Source organism: Macaca nemestrina, chromosome 9, assembly GCF_043159975.1.
Source record: "Macaca nemestrina isolate mMacNem1 chromosome 9, mMacNem.hap1, whole genome shotgun sequence".
NCBI lineage: Eukaryota > Metazoa > Chordata > Mammalia > Primates > Cercopithecidae > Macaca > Macaca nemestrina.
The window spans coordinates 130,468,094-130,481,105 of NC_092133.1; the positions used below are offsets into that span (position 1 = coordinate 130,468,094).

The 13,012-nt window shown below is 45.4% G+C and overlaps 1 long non-coding RNA gene across 4 annotated transcripts in view; it reads right to left on the minus strand.

Moving 5' to 3' along the window:
- Window positions 1-13,012, minus strand: part of LOC105490625 (uncharacterized) — a 50,916-nt gene that overhangs the window by 16,504 nt on the left and 21,400 nt on the right. For all 4 annotated transcript variants that reach the window (XR_011608257.1, XR_011608258.1, XR_011608259.1 and 1 more), the window contains exon 2: window positions 9,862-9,970. This is a non-coding gene — a long non-coding RNA (uncharacterized lncRNA). The remainder of the gene's footprint in view (window positions 1-9,861; window positions 9,971-13,012) is intronic.

Below are 13,012 nucleotides of genomic sequence, written 5' to 3' on the forward strand. Positions count from 1 at the left end.
AAAAGTGAAAAATTCCAAGATGGCAGCAGCATAGCATTAACCAAGTCCAGGGTCCTTCTGAGCATGGGCTCTGTATGAAGCCAGCCTTGCTGAGAGGATGCAGAGCCCAAATCTAGGTGTCATTCCAGCTCCTGGAGACCAAGAGCGTGAAAGAAAATGCCTCACTGGGTCACTGTAGACCTACTTCTGGACTCCAGAATCTACTCAGTGATCAACGAAAATGATCATGTAGCTCACGCCTATAATCCCAGCACTTTGGGAGGCCAAGGCGGGTGGTTCTCTTGAGGTCAGGAGTTCAATAGCAGCCTGGCCAATATGGTGAAACCCTGTCTCTACTAAAAATAAAAAAATTACTAAGGCATGGTGGTGCACGCCTGTAATTCCAGCTACTCATGAGGCTGAGGCAGAAGAATCACTTGAACCCAGGGGGCAGAGGTTGCAGTGAGCTGAGATTGTGCCACCACACTCCAGCCTGGGCCACAAGAGGGATACTCTGTCTCAAAACAAACAAACAAACAACAAAACAAACAAACAATAAACAAAAAACCATATATTAGTACCAATGAGAGGTGGAGAAGGGAATGAAAAGGTGGGCAAGGCATAGCTTTGTCCCAAGAAACCTAATAAAAATGAGACTGCTTGCCACCTTGGCCATTTGCACCTTTGATGATTAATCCTTGATCTGGGCTTTACTGAGCAAAAACAGTGCCCTCGTTGCAAGCCAAACCAAACCAGTGACCTCAAGATGAGCTTCCAGAGCCTGGAGGCTACCTCTTGCTTGCAGGAAAAATATACACGTTCACTCGTGGCCTTCAGCTCTTTCACCTCTAGGTGGTCACTCAATGGGAGCGTGGGGACTCTGACTCCTGGCAGAGACCAGACCCCAAACCAAACATCCCCCATAAACTTATAAGAAACAGTTCTCTGGCTCCAACCCTGTCTACCATTTGAGTGCCCCAGCCACCCAAAAGCTTCTCTCATCATTTCTGGGACATTTCATGGGTATTTGTGATTCTCTCAACAACCCCATAGTACACAATACTTCCTCCAATTCTAACCCTGGTTTTCCTCAAGGATAGGCACTGCCTCAACCTCTGACAGCCTGGAAGCCCCAGGAAGTTGCCTCTCCCCAGTCCTGCCTCCTACGCACGTGCCTGCGGCCAAGCAGGACATCAATCCACACCCGTGCTATGCTCTTCCTCCCTGAAGAAGACAGAAGCCTGAATCACCCCCAGCACCCCAGCGTGGGGCCATGGAGTAGGTTCTCAGGCACTCCTAAGATCCCGGAGGAAGGTCCAGGAGGACGATGTGTGGCCTTGCTGTGCTAAAAGTTGCCTTTCAGGGTTGGTGCCAGACCTGGGATCTGTCCCAACAGCCCTCCAGGCAAATCTGGATGGGGCCTGAATCCTGGAGATTTCAGTTTGATCTGCGGTTCCTGATATACCAGAAGTGCAGGGTCCAGGGTGCTGCTGCAGCCAAAAAATCACAATACACCTTCAGTCCCGATCCCTTCTCCTCTAACGCACTAGGACTACCGATATCACAGGCACGAGCCTGGCTTGAGAGATGGGAGCATAAAACAGCACAATGTTCCAGTTACTGCCTTTCAGGGTTTTCGAGTCAAACCACTCTTCTTTTAATAAGGTAGTGAACAGATTGGCTTTTTCAAAAAAAATTTTTTTTAAACCCATAGATAGGACCTTTGGAAAATGTTCTGAAATAGTGCCCCCTAATGGGGGTCCTTCACCACCACACTCTGCTGTCACGTTGCCACCCCTCTGATATAGGAAAGGGGTCCTGATCCAGAGGGGTTCTTGGATCTCACCCAAGAAAGAATTCAGGGTGAGTCCATAGAGTAAAGTGAAAGTGTATTAAGAAAGTAAAGAAACGCACAGTGGCTCACGCCTATAATCCCAGCACTTTGGGAGGCCGAGGCAGGTGGATGATGAGGTCAGAAGTTTGAGACCAGCCTGGCCACGAGGTCTGGAGTTCGAGACCAGCCTGGTCAATATGGTGAAACCCGTCTCTGCTAAAAATACAAAAATTAGCCAAGCGTGGTGGCGCTTGCCTGTAGTCCCAGCTACTCGGGAGGCTGAGGCAGAAGAACTGCTTGAACCTGGGAGGTAGAGGTTGCAGTAAGCTGAGATTGTGCCACTGCACTCCAGCCTAGGTGACAGAGCAAGACTCCCTCTCAAAAAAAGAAAAAAAAAAGAAAGAAGAAAGTGAAGGAATGAAGAATGGCTACACCATCTGCTGGTTGCCCATTTTTATGGTTCTTTCTGGATTATATGCTAAACAATGGGTGGATTATTCATGCCTCCCCTTTTTAGACCATGTAGGATAACTTTTTGAGACAGAGTCTTGCTGGGTCACCAGGCTGGAGGGCAGTGGCGCAATCTCGGCTCACTGCAACCTCTGCATCTTGGGTTCAAGTGATTCTCCTGTCTCAGCCTCCTGAGTAACTGGGATTACAGGCACGCACTAATACGCCTAGCTAATTTTTGTTTTTTTGTTTGTTTGTTTGTTTGTTTGAGACGGAGTTTCATTCTTGTTGCCCAGGCTGGAGTGCAATGGCACAATTTTGGCTCACTGCAACTTCTGCCTCCTAGGTTCAAGCAATTCTCCTGCCTCAGCCTTCCAGGTAGCTGGGATTACAGGCGCCTGCCACCACGCTCGGCTAATTTTTTGTATTTTTAGTAGAGATGGGGTTTCTCCATGTTGGTCAGGCTGGTCTCGAACTCCTCACCTCCGGTGATCTGCCTGCCTCAGCCTCCTGAAGTGCTGGGATTACAGGCGTGAGCCACTGTGCCAGGCAACAGATATATGCTTATCCTCATTTTACAGATGAGGTTCCTGGGGCTCAGAGTTTGAGCAACATCCCTGACTCTATGAGGAGTCATTGACAACTTGGGCTCTGGAGCCCAGCTGGCTTGATTCAAATCTACCTCCCCTATTTATGAGCTGTGTGACCCCAGACAAGTTAGTTGACTTCTCTGTGCCTTCATTTCTCCATCTGTACAACAAAACAATGATAGTATCTATCTCATAGGATTGCTATGAGAATTCAATGAGTTAGTGCTGGGAACTGTCCCTGTTACCTAGTCAGAGCTCCAAAAATAGATGGGTTGTTGTTATTCTACTCCAAAATCCATGCTTTTTTTCCATGAGATGGCTTTGTCCCCCAATCTCTACTGAGAGATTAAGAATACACTGCACATTAAAATAAACGGGTGTCTTTTTACTGAAGTGATGCTAAATGCTTAGATGAAGGAAGAGATCAACAGCAATCCAAACTCATCTATGTTACAATTCTCCCTGATGTTATCAGGGCAGTGACACTAAGCCAAGAGAACGAACTCCATTTAGACCTCTCTTCCTTCCACCCGCATCTTCCTCCTTTCCCTTCTCACTAGGTTCTCGAGGGTAAATTCATCTTTTTGGAATTGCCAGGGCAGTTGCTGCAAACATCTGCACTCACTATGTCTTACTAGGTCAGTCCCTTGTCTGGTACTAGGAGAAAGGTCTGAAGATCTGGAGTCGATTTCTGGCCCACCTATTTACTGCGTGACCAGCTACAAGTCCCCTAATCCCTGAGCCTCTATTTTGTCATCTGTGTAAAACAACTACCTCCCCAGACTTAAGTGAGAATCAAATTAATAATGTGTGTTAAGATGTAAGATGGAGGCCAGCATGGTGGCTCAAATGTGTAATCCCAGCACTTTGGTAGGCTGAGGCAGAAAGTTCGCTTGAGCCCAGGGGTTTGAGACCAGCCTGGGAAACACAGCAAGACCCCGCATCTCCATCTCTACAAAATAAAAAAATTAGCCAGGCGTGGTGGTGCACACCTGTAGTCCCAGCTACTTGGGAGGCTGAGGCTGGAGGATCTCTTGAGTCCAGGAGTTCCAGGCTGCAGTGGGCTAATTGAATCACTGCACTCCAGCCTGGGTGACAGAGTCTCACTCTGTCTCAGGAAAAAAAAAAAAAAAATTAACACGTAAGATGGTTTGTAAACCGTAAATTATAGTGCATGGGAGAAATCAGGTCTCTTTGATTCACCTGGCAGGAAATCTTGCATCTTGGCTTTCCCAGCCATCACTCGCAGTTGCAGTCAGCTTGCTGAGAACATTCTGTAAGAAGCTGCCTAGATTTCACCTTCCTTGGGGCAGGGTGGGGAAGGAAGAGTGTCAGGGAGACTCTTGTAGTAAGCACCTCTCTGCTGAAAGAGCTTTTAGCAGTGACAGAGTATGAAGGAGGAGGCCTATATGGGGATGGAGAGGGTGGGGCAGGGAAGAGTCCTACTAGTAAAATTTGTTTAGAACAGCCCAGTGCCTATGGGGGTCGACTGGAGAATACATGAGATGCCTTGCCAAGTCTGGAACAAGTTTCTCAGGAAAGGGAGCCTGATCCTGCTCTAGGGAGATTGGAAAGCTCTTAGGGATAGGGTTAAGTGAAAGAATTTGTTTCTTGACACTGCATCTTCCAACTTAGGTGAAGGATAAATGTCAAAGAAGAGATAAATGTCATGTATCACTCTGGAAATGCCCAATCCGCCTACTCCAGAGTAGTGATCAGGGACTTAAGAATGGAAAAATTTGTCATTTGATGACTTATTACAGGAACGATGGACCCTGCCCGAGTTCTTGTCAATGGTGAAATCAGTGAGGACACATCTGGGCTCCCTGTTAACACCAAGTGTGTATGCAACAGTGGACATGTGGACAGAAAATAACTGGGTATGTGAGGGCACCTCACCCAGTAAAGGCTTGGGGGACAGTGATGAGAGGGCGGAGCTGAGCGGGCGGAGAGAAATGGCAGCCCAGGACAGTGGGAAGAAGATGGAGGAGCCTGAGGAACGAGCTGTCCCTGAGAGAGAACCCACAGTGTGCCCCTCACCATGCCTTCCACAAAGCCACAATTATGCCCCTTCCAAATTAGATTGTCTCCTTTCAAAAACTCACCATACCCAAAGACTCCACAAAACCTCTCGCCAACCCTGCTGTCAGATGTGACTATTACAGGCAGCACGAAGAACAGAAAAGCTACAGAACTGTTCTTGTTCCTTTTTGGTTTTAGAGATAGGATCTCATTCTGTCACCCAGGCTGGAATGCAGTGGTGTGATCATAGTGAAGTAGTGTCATTGTCTGGGGTAAATACCCAAGTTTTGTTGTCTCACACCAAGGGAACCGAGGATGTGGACTCACAAGAAGTGGGTTTAGGAGCAAAGGTTTAATAGGCTAAAGAAAGAGAAAGGATAATAGGTCTCTCTCCTGTGAGGGCCTAAGATTGGTTGGATCAGGTGTGACGTTTACATAGTGCACAAAGAAGCTGGCTACCCCACCCTAATCTTTTTATTATGCAAATGGATTTCCTACTTGGCCAGCGCCATATTGTCTGCTCCTTACCGTACACGCAGTTGGAAGGAAAGGGAAGATGGAGCCTACATGTTGAACATGTCTGACCCCAGGTAGCCTTTTCCTATTGGCACAGCTGCTGGCATTCACCCGTGCAAGTTTCCACTTTGTTTATCTATGTCTGCAGCTCGATATTACAGGCTGATCATTGTTAGAAAAGAAATAATTTGGGGACTGCTTTTCAGTAAAAGGAAAACTTTTAAAACCTTACTGAGGACTTCCTTACCCTCACTAGCTACCTAAATAATTTCTTCTTAACTCTTATATCAATAGCTTAATGCAGCCTTGAACTCCTGGGCTCAAGCAACCTACCTACCTCAGCTTCCCAAGTAGTTGGGACTACAGGCATGCACCACCATGCCCAGCTAAATTTTTTTTTTTTTTAATAAATGGGGTCTAGCTATCTTGCCCAGGCTGGGCTTCCTGCAGCTTTGACCTCCTGGCCTCAAGCAATCCTCCCAAAGTTGGGGGATTATTGGCATGAGCCACCACACTCTACTCACAGCTGTTCACAAAACTTCAGATGATACACAGTTTTAATGCCCAGAACTTAACTACATGGAGTATCCCAGCTTCCTGTAGTTTCTGATCTCTGGATAACACACCTCTCCCATTTTTGCTCTCCCAGTCCTTCCACCAGCTTTATAACTTAACTCCCTGCATTCAAGCAATATCTGAGGTGATTTCTGCTTTTTTCTACTGAACACTTACTGATAAACCCTTTTTCCATTTCTTTTCCTTTGTAGATTTGTGTAAATACCCAAGGTTTTATTATTCAGGTGCCTGTCCTTTCTCCTTTTTGCTGAGTTGTTCAATGTGACCTTTCTGATTTTATTTTATTATAATTATTATTTTTTTTTGAGACGGAGTCTCACTCTGTCACCCAGGCTGGCGTGCAGTAGTGTGACGTCGGCTCACTGCAACCTCTGCCTCTCGGGTTTAGGAGATTCTCATATCTCGGCCTCCCAAGTAGCTGGGACTACAAGCACCAGCCACCATGCCCAGCTAATTTTTTGTATTTTTAGTAGAGATGGCGTTTTGCCATGTTGACCAGGCTGGTCTCAAACTCCTGACCTCAGGTGATCCCCCTGCCTTGGCCTCCCAAAGTGCTGGCATTACAGGCATGAGCCACTGCACCCGGCCCTTTCTGGTTTTAATTTTTTGGTTATCATCATTTCTTCCCATCACACTCTCAACATTGAGGTGATAGTCGACGCTTGCCTTTCATTGCGCTCCTCTGCTCTTAGATTCCTGCTATGTTAAACTACAAAGCAGCTAAAGCACTGGACAACCCAATGCTTTCCTTTGGAACACTGCCACCTGGGAGCATCGCTGAACGTTTTGTACCACTGGGTCATCAGAAACAAGATCTGGAGGTCGCATGTGGTGGCTCTTGCCTGTAATCCCAGCACTTTGGAAGGCTGAGGCCAGCGTATCACTTGAGGTCAGGAGTTCAAGACCAGTCTGGCAAAACCCTATCTCTACAAAAATGCAAAACATTAGCCGAGCGTAGTGGCGCACACCTGTAATCCCAGCTCCTCGGGAGGCTGAGACAGGAGAATCACTTGAACCCAGGAGGCGGAGGTTGCAGTGAACCAAGACCATGCCATTGCACTCCAGCCTGGGCGACAGAGGGAGACTTCATTTTAAAAAAAAAGAAAAAAGAAAAAACAAGATCTGCCACAGCGGTGCTCTGCCCCTGTTGAAGGGAACTATGCATAACTAATGAACAGGAAGATAAGTAGCAAAATGCCTGATCCTTCTCAACACGCTTCTAATAACTTCCAAGTTTCCCAGTCCAGATTTCTTTATCTATCTTCTTTCCTTCCTAAATGGTTACTCCAAACCTTCAAACCTAGACATTTTTTAGTCTATAATTGCTCTTCCTTTCCTCCCCATCAGATGGTACTTTTCTCTGCCGAGGATTAACCCAGCTTCTCGGTCACACTGACACACTTGTTTTTTGTTTTGTTTTTTTTTCCGGATAGGGTCTCGCTCTGTCACCCAGGCTGGGGTACAGTGGCTTGATCTCAGCTCACTGCAACCTCTGCCTCCTGGGTTCAAGCAAGTCTCCTGCCCCAGCCTCATGAGTAGCTGGGATTACAGATGTATTACCACCACACCTGGCTAATTTTTGTATTTTTCATAGAGACGGGGTTTCATGACGTTGCCCAGGCTGATTTCAAACACATAGACTCAAGCAATCCATCTGCCTCGGCCTCTCAAAGTGCTGGGATTACAGGCGTCAGCCACTGCGCCTGACCCAGTGTACACATTTGAAATAAGAGCTGGCTTGTTCTCTAGTTGTGGATGCTGAGACGTCAGAGGTACCCAACAGTCCAGCAGATTTAAGACGTGTGTCTATCTTGTAGCATTGCAAATACCACATGGGATAGATACCAGATCTCTGTTTCAAAGCTGAGGTAAATAATGTTCAGAAGAGTTTACTACTTGTCCAAAGTCACAGAGAGGGTAGGAGGCAGAGCCAGGTCCTGAACCCAGGTCTTTCTGTTGCCACAGCTCCTGCCAAACACTGCAATCAACCGAGGAAAACATAAATGAAAGCACTGGATCTTAAATTCCAACAAAACACTGTCGCTCCCCTGTCAACCTGCTGGACTTCTTGGATAAACATTTCATTTGGGCATTTTTCAGCAACTCTAGAAGGTGTATCAGGAGAACTTCCAGTTCAGAAGGGCCTTCCAGAGTTAACGTCTCCTGAACCATTCACGCATGTGGAATACAATTACACCAACAAGGAGGGCGGTGTGGCAGGCAACACAGGGCATAGAAGGCAGGAAACAGAGTAGGGAGATCATTCGTTTCACCTTTATACACCTATGTTACATCTGCTACAACGAGCTGGATTCTTTTATAACGGAAAGCGTCTAATAACAAAATTAGGAGCTCATGGCAAAGATAGTATTATACGTTCACCAAATCCCATTTTATTGTCTTCTTCCTATGTACACAAGAAGACTATAATTCCCAGCCTATTTTGCCCTTAGATTGGGCCACCATAACTGGATTCTAACCAAAGGGACATGGGCAGAAGGGATGTATACCACTTTCAAGCCTGCCCATAAAATCTCCCATGTCATTATCCACCCTCTCTTTTCCTCTTCCGTGGCAAATTGTTTTTTGAGAAAGGTTCTCATTCTGTCACCCAGGCTGGAGTGCAGTGGTGTGATCACAGTTCAGTGTAGCCTTGATTTCCTGGGCTCGAGTGATCCTCCCACATCAGACTTGCAAGTAGCTGGGACCACAAGTGTGCACCACCATGTCTGGCTAATATTGTTTGTAGATATAGGGTCTCGCTAGGTTGCCCAGGCTAGTCTCAAACTGCTGGACTCAAGTGATCCTCCCACCTTGGCTTCTCAAAGTGCTGGGAGTACAGGCATCATAAGCCACCACACTTGGTCTGTGGCAGGTTCTTGAGGGCACATGATGGAGATGACACCATCACAAGAGGGATGGAGCCTAGATTCCTGAACCAATTATTGGAGGAAAGCCACCACAGAAAGCCACTTGACCTACATCAAACAATAACCTGTTGTATTAATATAAGAGTTAAAAAGAAATTATTTAGGCAGATAATGAGGGTAAGAAAGTCCTCAGTAAGGTTTCCAGCCCCCAAATCATTTCTTTTCTAACAAAAAGCAGCCTGTAAATTTGAGCTGCAGACATAGACAAGCAAGCTGGAAGTTTGCACGGGTGAATGCTGGCAGCTGTGCCAATAGAAAAAGGGGCCAGGCATGTTCAATATGGAGGCTTCCTCTTCCCTTTTCTTTATCAAGCATGTGTATAGTAAGGAGCAAACAACATGGTGCCGGCCAGGTAGCAAACCGTTTGCATAATAAAAGATTAGGATGGAGTGGCCACTTTCTTCCCGGGCTATGTAAACATCACACCTGGTCCAACCAATCTTTGGGCCCTATGTAAATCAGACACCACCTCTTCAAGCCAGTCTATAACCCCACCATACCCCCACCCCCACAATTCACCACAGACTGGAAGACCCACGCGGGAGCCCCTCTCTCTCTGCAGGAGAGAGAGCTTTTCTCTTTCTCTCTATTAAATCTCTCTCACACTTAAGCCTCTGCTTTTAAACTCGCTTCTTGTGTGCCCGCATCATCAATTTCCTTAGCATGAGATGGCAAACCTCCAGTATTTACCCCTGACAACGACGCTGCTTCACTAGGAAGTCATTGAAAATAAAGAGTTTCTTTGTTACCGTAGCAAAACCTTACCTATCCTGACTAATTTGGATTTCATATATGCCAGGGGGTTCCAATATCCCACAGAAGTCCTGAGAGGGCCTCTTGGTTGCCTCACTCATGGAAACAGCAGTTTGGTGTTTTTAGGACCTGGATTTATTTCAGATTCTAAGTTCATATGAGGATATATTTCTGAGTAGAGTTCCGTTTCCTTCTTCTCCCTCTGAATTACCTTCTCATTCTCACTTTGTTGTGGTGTGCTTGTTCCAAAGAGAAATAAATCAACGACTTCATCACAAAGCACATAGTGCACGTACTTTACATTCTCACTGAAACAAGACCTGAAAAAGGAGGAAATTTTATTACAGTTTTATTCCCCCTCAGGGACCGTTCTGAATTTTACCATCCTAATATTTACTTCTTGTTATGGTAAAACCTTGAGTAAACCATCAGGGACTGAGTTGTTCTAGACAAGTGTTTGCATAAATAGAGTTTATGCATTTAGGCATTAAAATGCTGTTGACTCTCACACGTTTGGAAGGAAATATTAAATAGGAAATCGGAAGCATAGTGAATGAACTGGGGTGACATATTTTGCCTTTTCATGGTGATTCAGGATTCACCTGAGTTCATTAAATGTGCTATGCTTCCTGCAGAGGCTCGAGCCATCATCTCTGCCTGGAGCAGTTTTTTCCTTCCTTTGTCTCATTAAATCATTCCTATCCTTTGCTTGTCAACTCACAAAGCAGTTCCCTCAGGCACAACTGTATACATTTACTAAAACTCATCTAACTCTTCACCTAAAACAGGTGAATTTTGTGGCATGTAAATTATACCTCAATAACGCTGTTAAAAACAAAACACACACACTATCCAGGAGGTGATGCATGAACATAACCCCTGCTCTTCTTTAAAAAAAAAAAAAAATTTTTTTTTTGAGACAGGGTCTCCCTCTGTCATCCAGGCTGGAGTGTGCGGTGGCATGATTTCTGCTCACTGCAGTCTCAACATCCAGGGCTCAAACGACCCTCCTGCCTCCACCTCCCAAGTAGATGGGACCACAGGCATGTGTCAACATGCTGAGCTAATTTTCTTTTTTAGAGATGGGGTCTTGTTGTATTACCCCGGCTGGTCTAGAACTCCTGGCCTCATGCAGTCCTCCCACCTTGAACTTCCAAAGGGCAAGGATTACACGCTTGAGCCACCACTATGGCACGTTACCTCTGTGAGCTTTCTCCCAAAACCCATAACCCCAGTCTAACCATGAGAAGAACATTAATCAAATTCTAATAGAGGGCATCCTACAAAATTTACTGGATCAATACTCTTCAAAATTGTCAAGGTCATCAAAAGCTAGGAAAGGCTGAGAAATTGTCACAGCTAAGGGGAGCATAAGGAGACATGATGACTACATGTAATATGGTTACACGGATGGGGTCCTAAGACAGAAAAATGACATCAGACAGAAACTACATAAATCTAATACCTGGCTGGGCATGGTGGCTCACGCCTGTAATCCCAGCACTTTGGGAGGCTGAGGCATGTGGATCACTTGAGGCCAGGAGTTTGAGACCAGCCTGGACAAGATGGTGAAACCCTGTTGCTACTAAATATACAAAAATTAGCCAGGCGTGGTGGCAGGGGCCTGTAATTCCAGCTACTCAGGAGACTGAGGCAGAAAAATCACTTGAACCCAGAAGGTGGAGTTTGCAGTGAGCCAAGATTGCACCACTACACTCCAGCCTGGGCGACAGGAAAATTCTCCATCTCCAGAAAAAAAAAAAAAGAAAGAAAGAAAAATCTGAATATCTTGCGAATTTTAGTTAATAATAAGGTAGCAACACTGGTTCAATATTGTAACAAATGTACCATACTGATGTAAGATGTTAGAAACAGAGGAAACAGTGCAAGATATATGGGAACTATTCTTTGTATTAACGTCATGATTTCTCTGTAAATCTATAACCATTCCTAAAAATAAAGTTCATTTGGCTGGGCACAGTGGCTTATGCCTGCAATTCTAGCACTTTAGGAGACTGAGGCAGGTGGATCAGTTGAGTCCAGGAGTTCAAGACTGGCCTGGCCAACATGGTGAAACCCCGTCTTTACTAAAAATATAAAAAATTACCCGGGCATGGTGGTGCACACTTGTAGTCCCAGCTACTCGGATAGCTGAGGCACGAGAATCAACTGAACCTGAGAAGTGGAGGTTGCAGTGAGCTGAGATTGCACTACTGCACTCCAGCCTGGGTAGCAGAGACTCTGGCTCAGAAAATAAATAAATAAATTTCATTTAATTTATATTTTTTAGGAATTCCCCAGTTCCCAAGCCAGATCTAATCACCTGCTATGTGTGCATATAGCAATCTGGACTACTGGCTGAATGAATTAATTTATTACCATATGTAATTATATGTTTGTGCATTTTGCTCACTGCCGTATCTTAGTGCAAGGTCAAGGCCTGGCTCTTGACAATGCTTAGTAAGTGCAACCTCACAGAATAAAAGTTTCATGACAACAGGATTTCGTCTGTTCTGTTCTCTGTTGTATCCCCATCACCTAGATGATGTCTGGCACACGGTACACATTCAGTCAGGATAAATTCCTCCCCAAGTGTAGTCAAGGAATCTTTTGCCTAGTGATCCAGGGCTCTCGACCACCCTGGATCCCTTTGGGGTGGCCTGTCCGCTGTGGGTTGGGGTCACAGGCTTGTGGGAAGGGGGGATTGACTTCTCTGGTCCTGGCTGAGGCTCCACTGGGCTCTGCAGAAGGTTTTCAGCTGGAGCAACTCGCTGCTCAGTTAGCACCATTTACCAAAATGAGGGAAAGTAAGAGAGGGGCAAGGAGGAGGTGCAGTTTGAAGAAGATCTGTGAGACATCTAATTGACAAGATCAAGTAGGAAATTGCATACATCTATCTACAACTCAGGGGCGGCATAAAGCTGCAGCTATAAAGCTAGAATTCATCAGCCTTAAAGATGGTGTCTGAAACCATGAGAATGATAGTGCATTCGCTGTGGGAAACAGCATGGCGTTTCCTCAAAAGATTAAACGTGGAATGACCATAGGATCCAACAATTCCGCTTGTGGGTATATACCCAAAATAATTGAAAACAGGGTATCAAAGAGACATTTATACACAAATGTTTATAGCAGCTTTATTCATAATACCAAAAGGTGGAAGCAACCCAAGTATTTATCGACAGACAAATGGATTTTTTTTAATGTGGTCTATTCATACAATGGAATATTATTTGCCCTTGAAAAGGAAGGACATTCTAACCCATGCTACATGGATGGACCTTGAGGATATTATGCTAAAGGAAGTATGCCAATCACAGAAGGACAAATACTGTATGATGCCTTTTTTTTTTTTTTTTTTT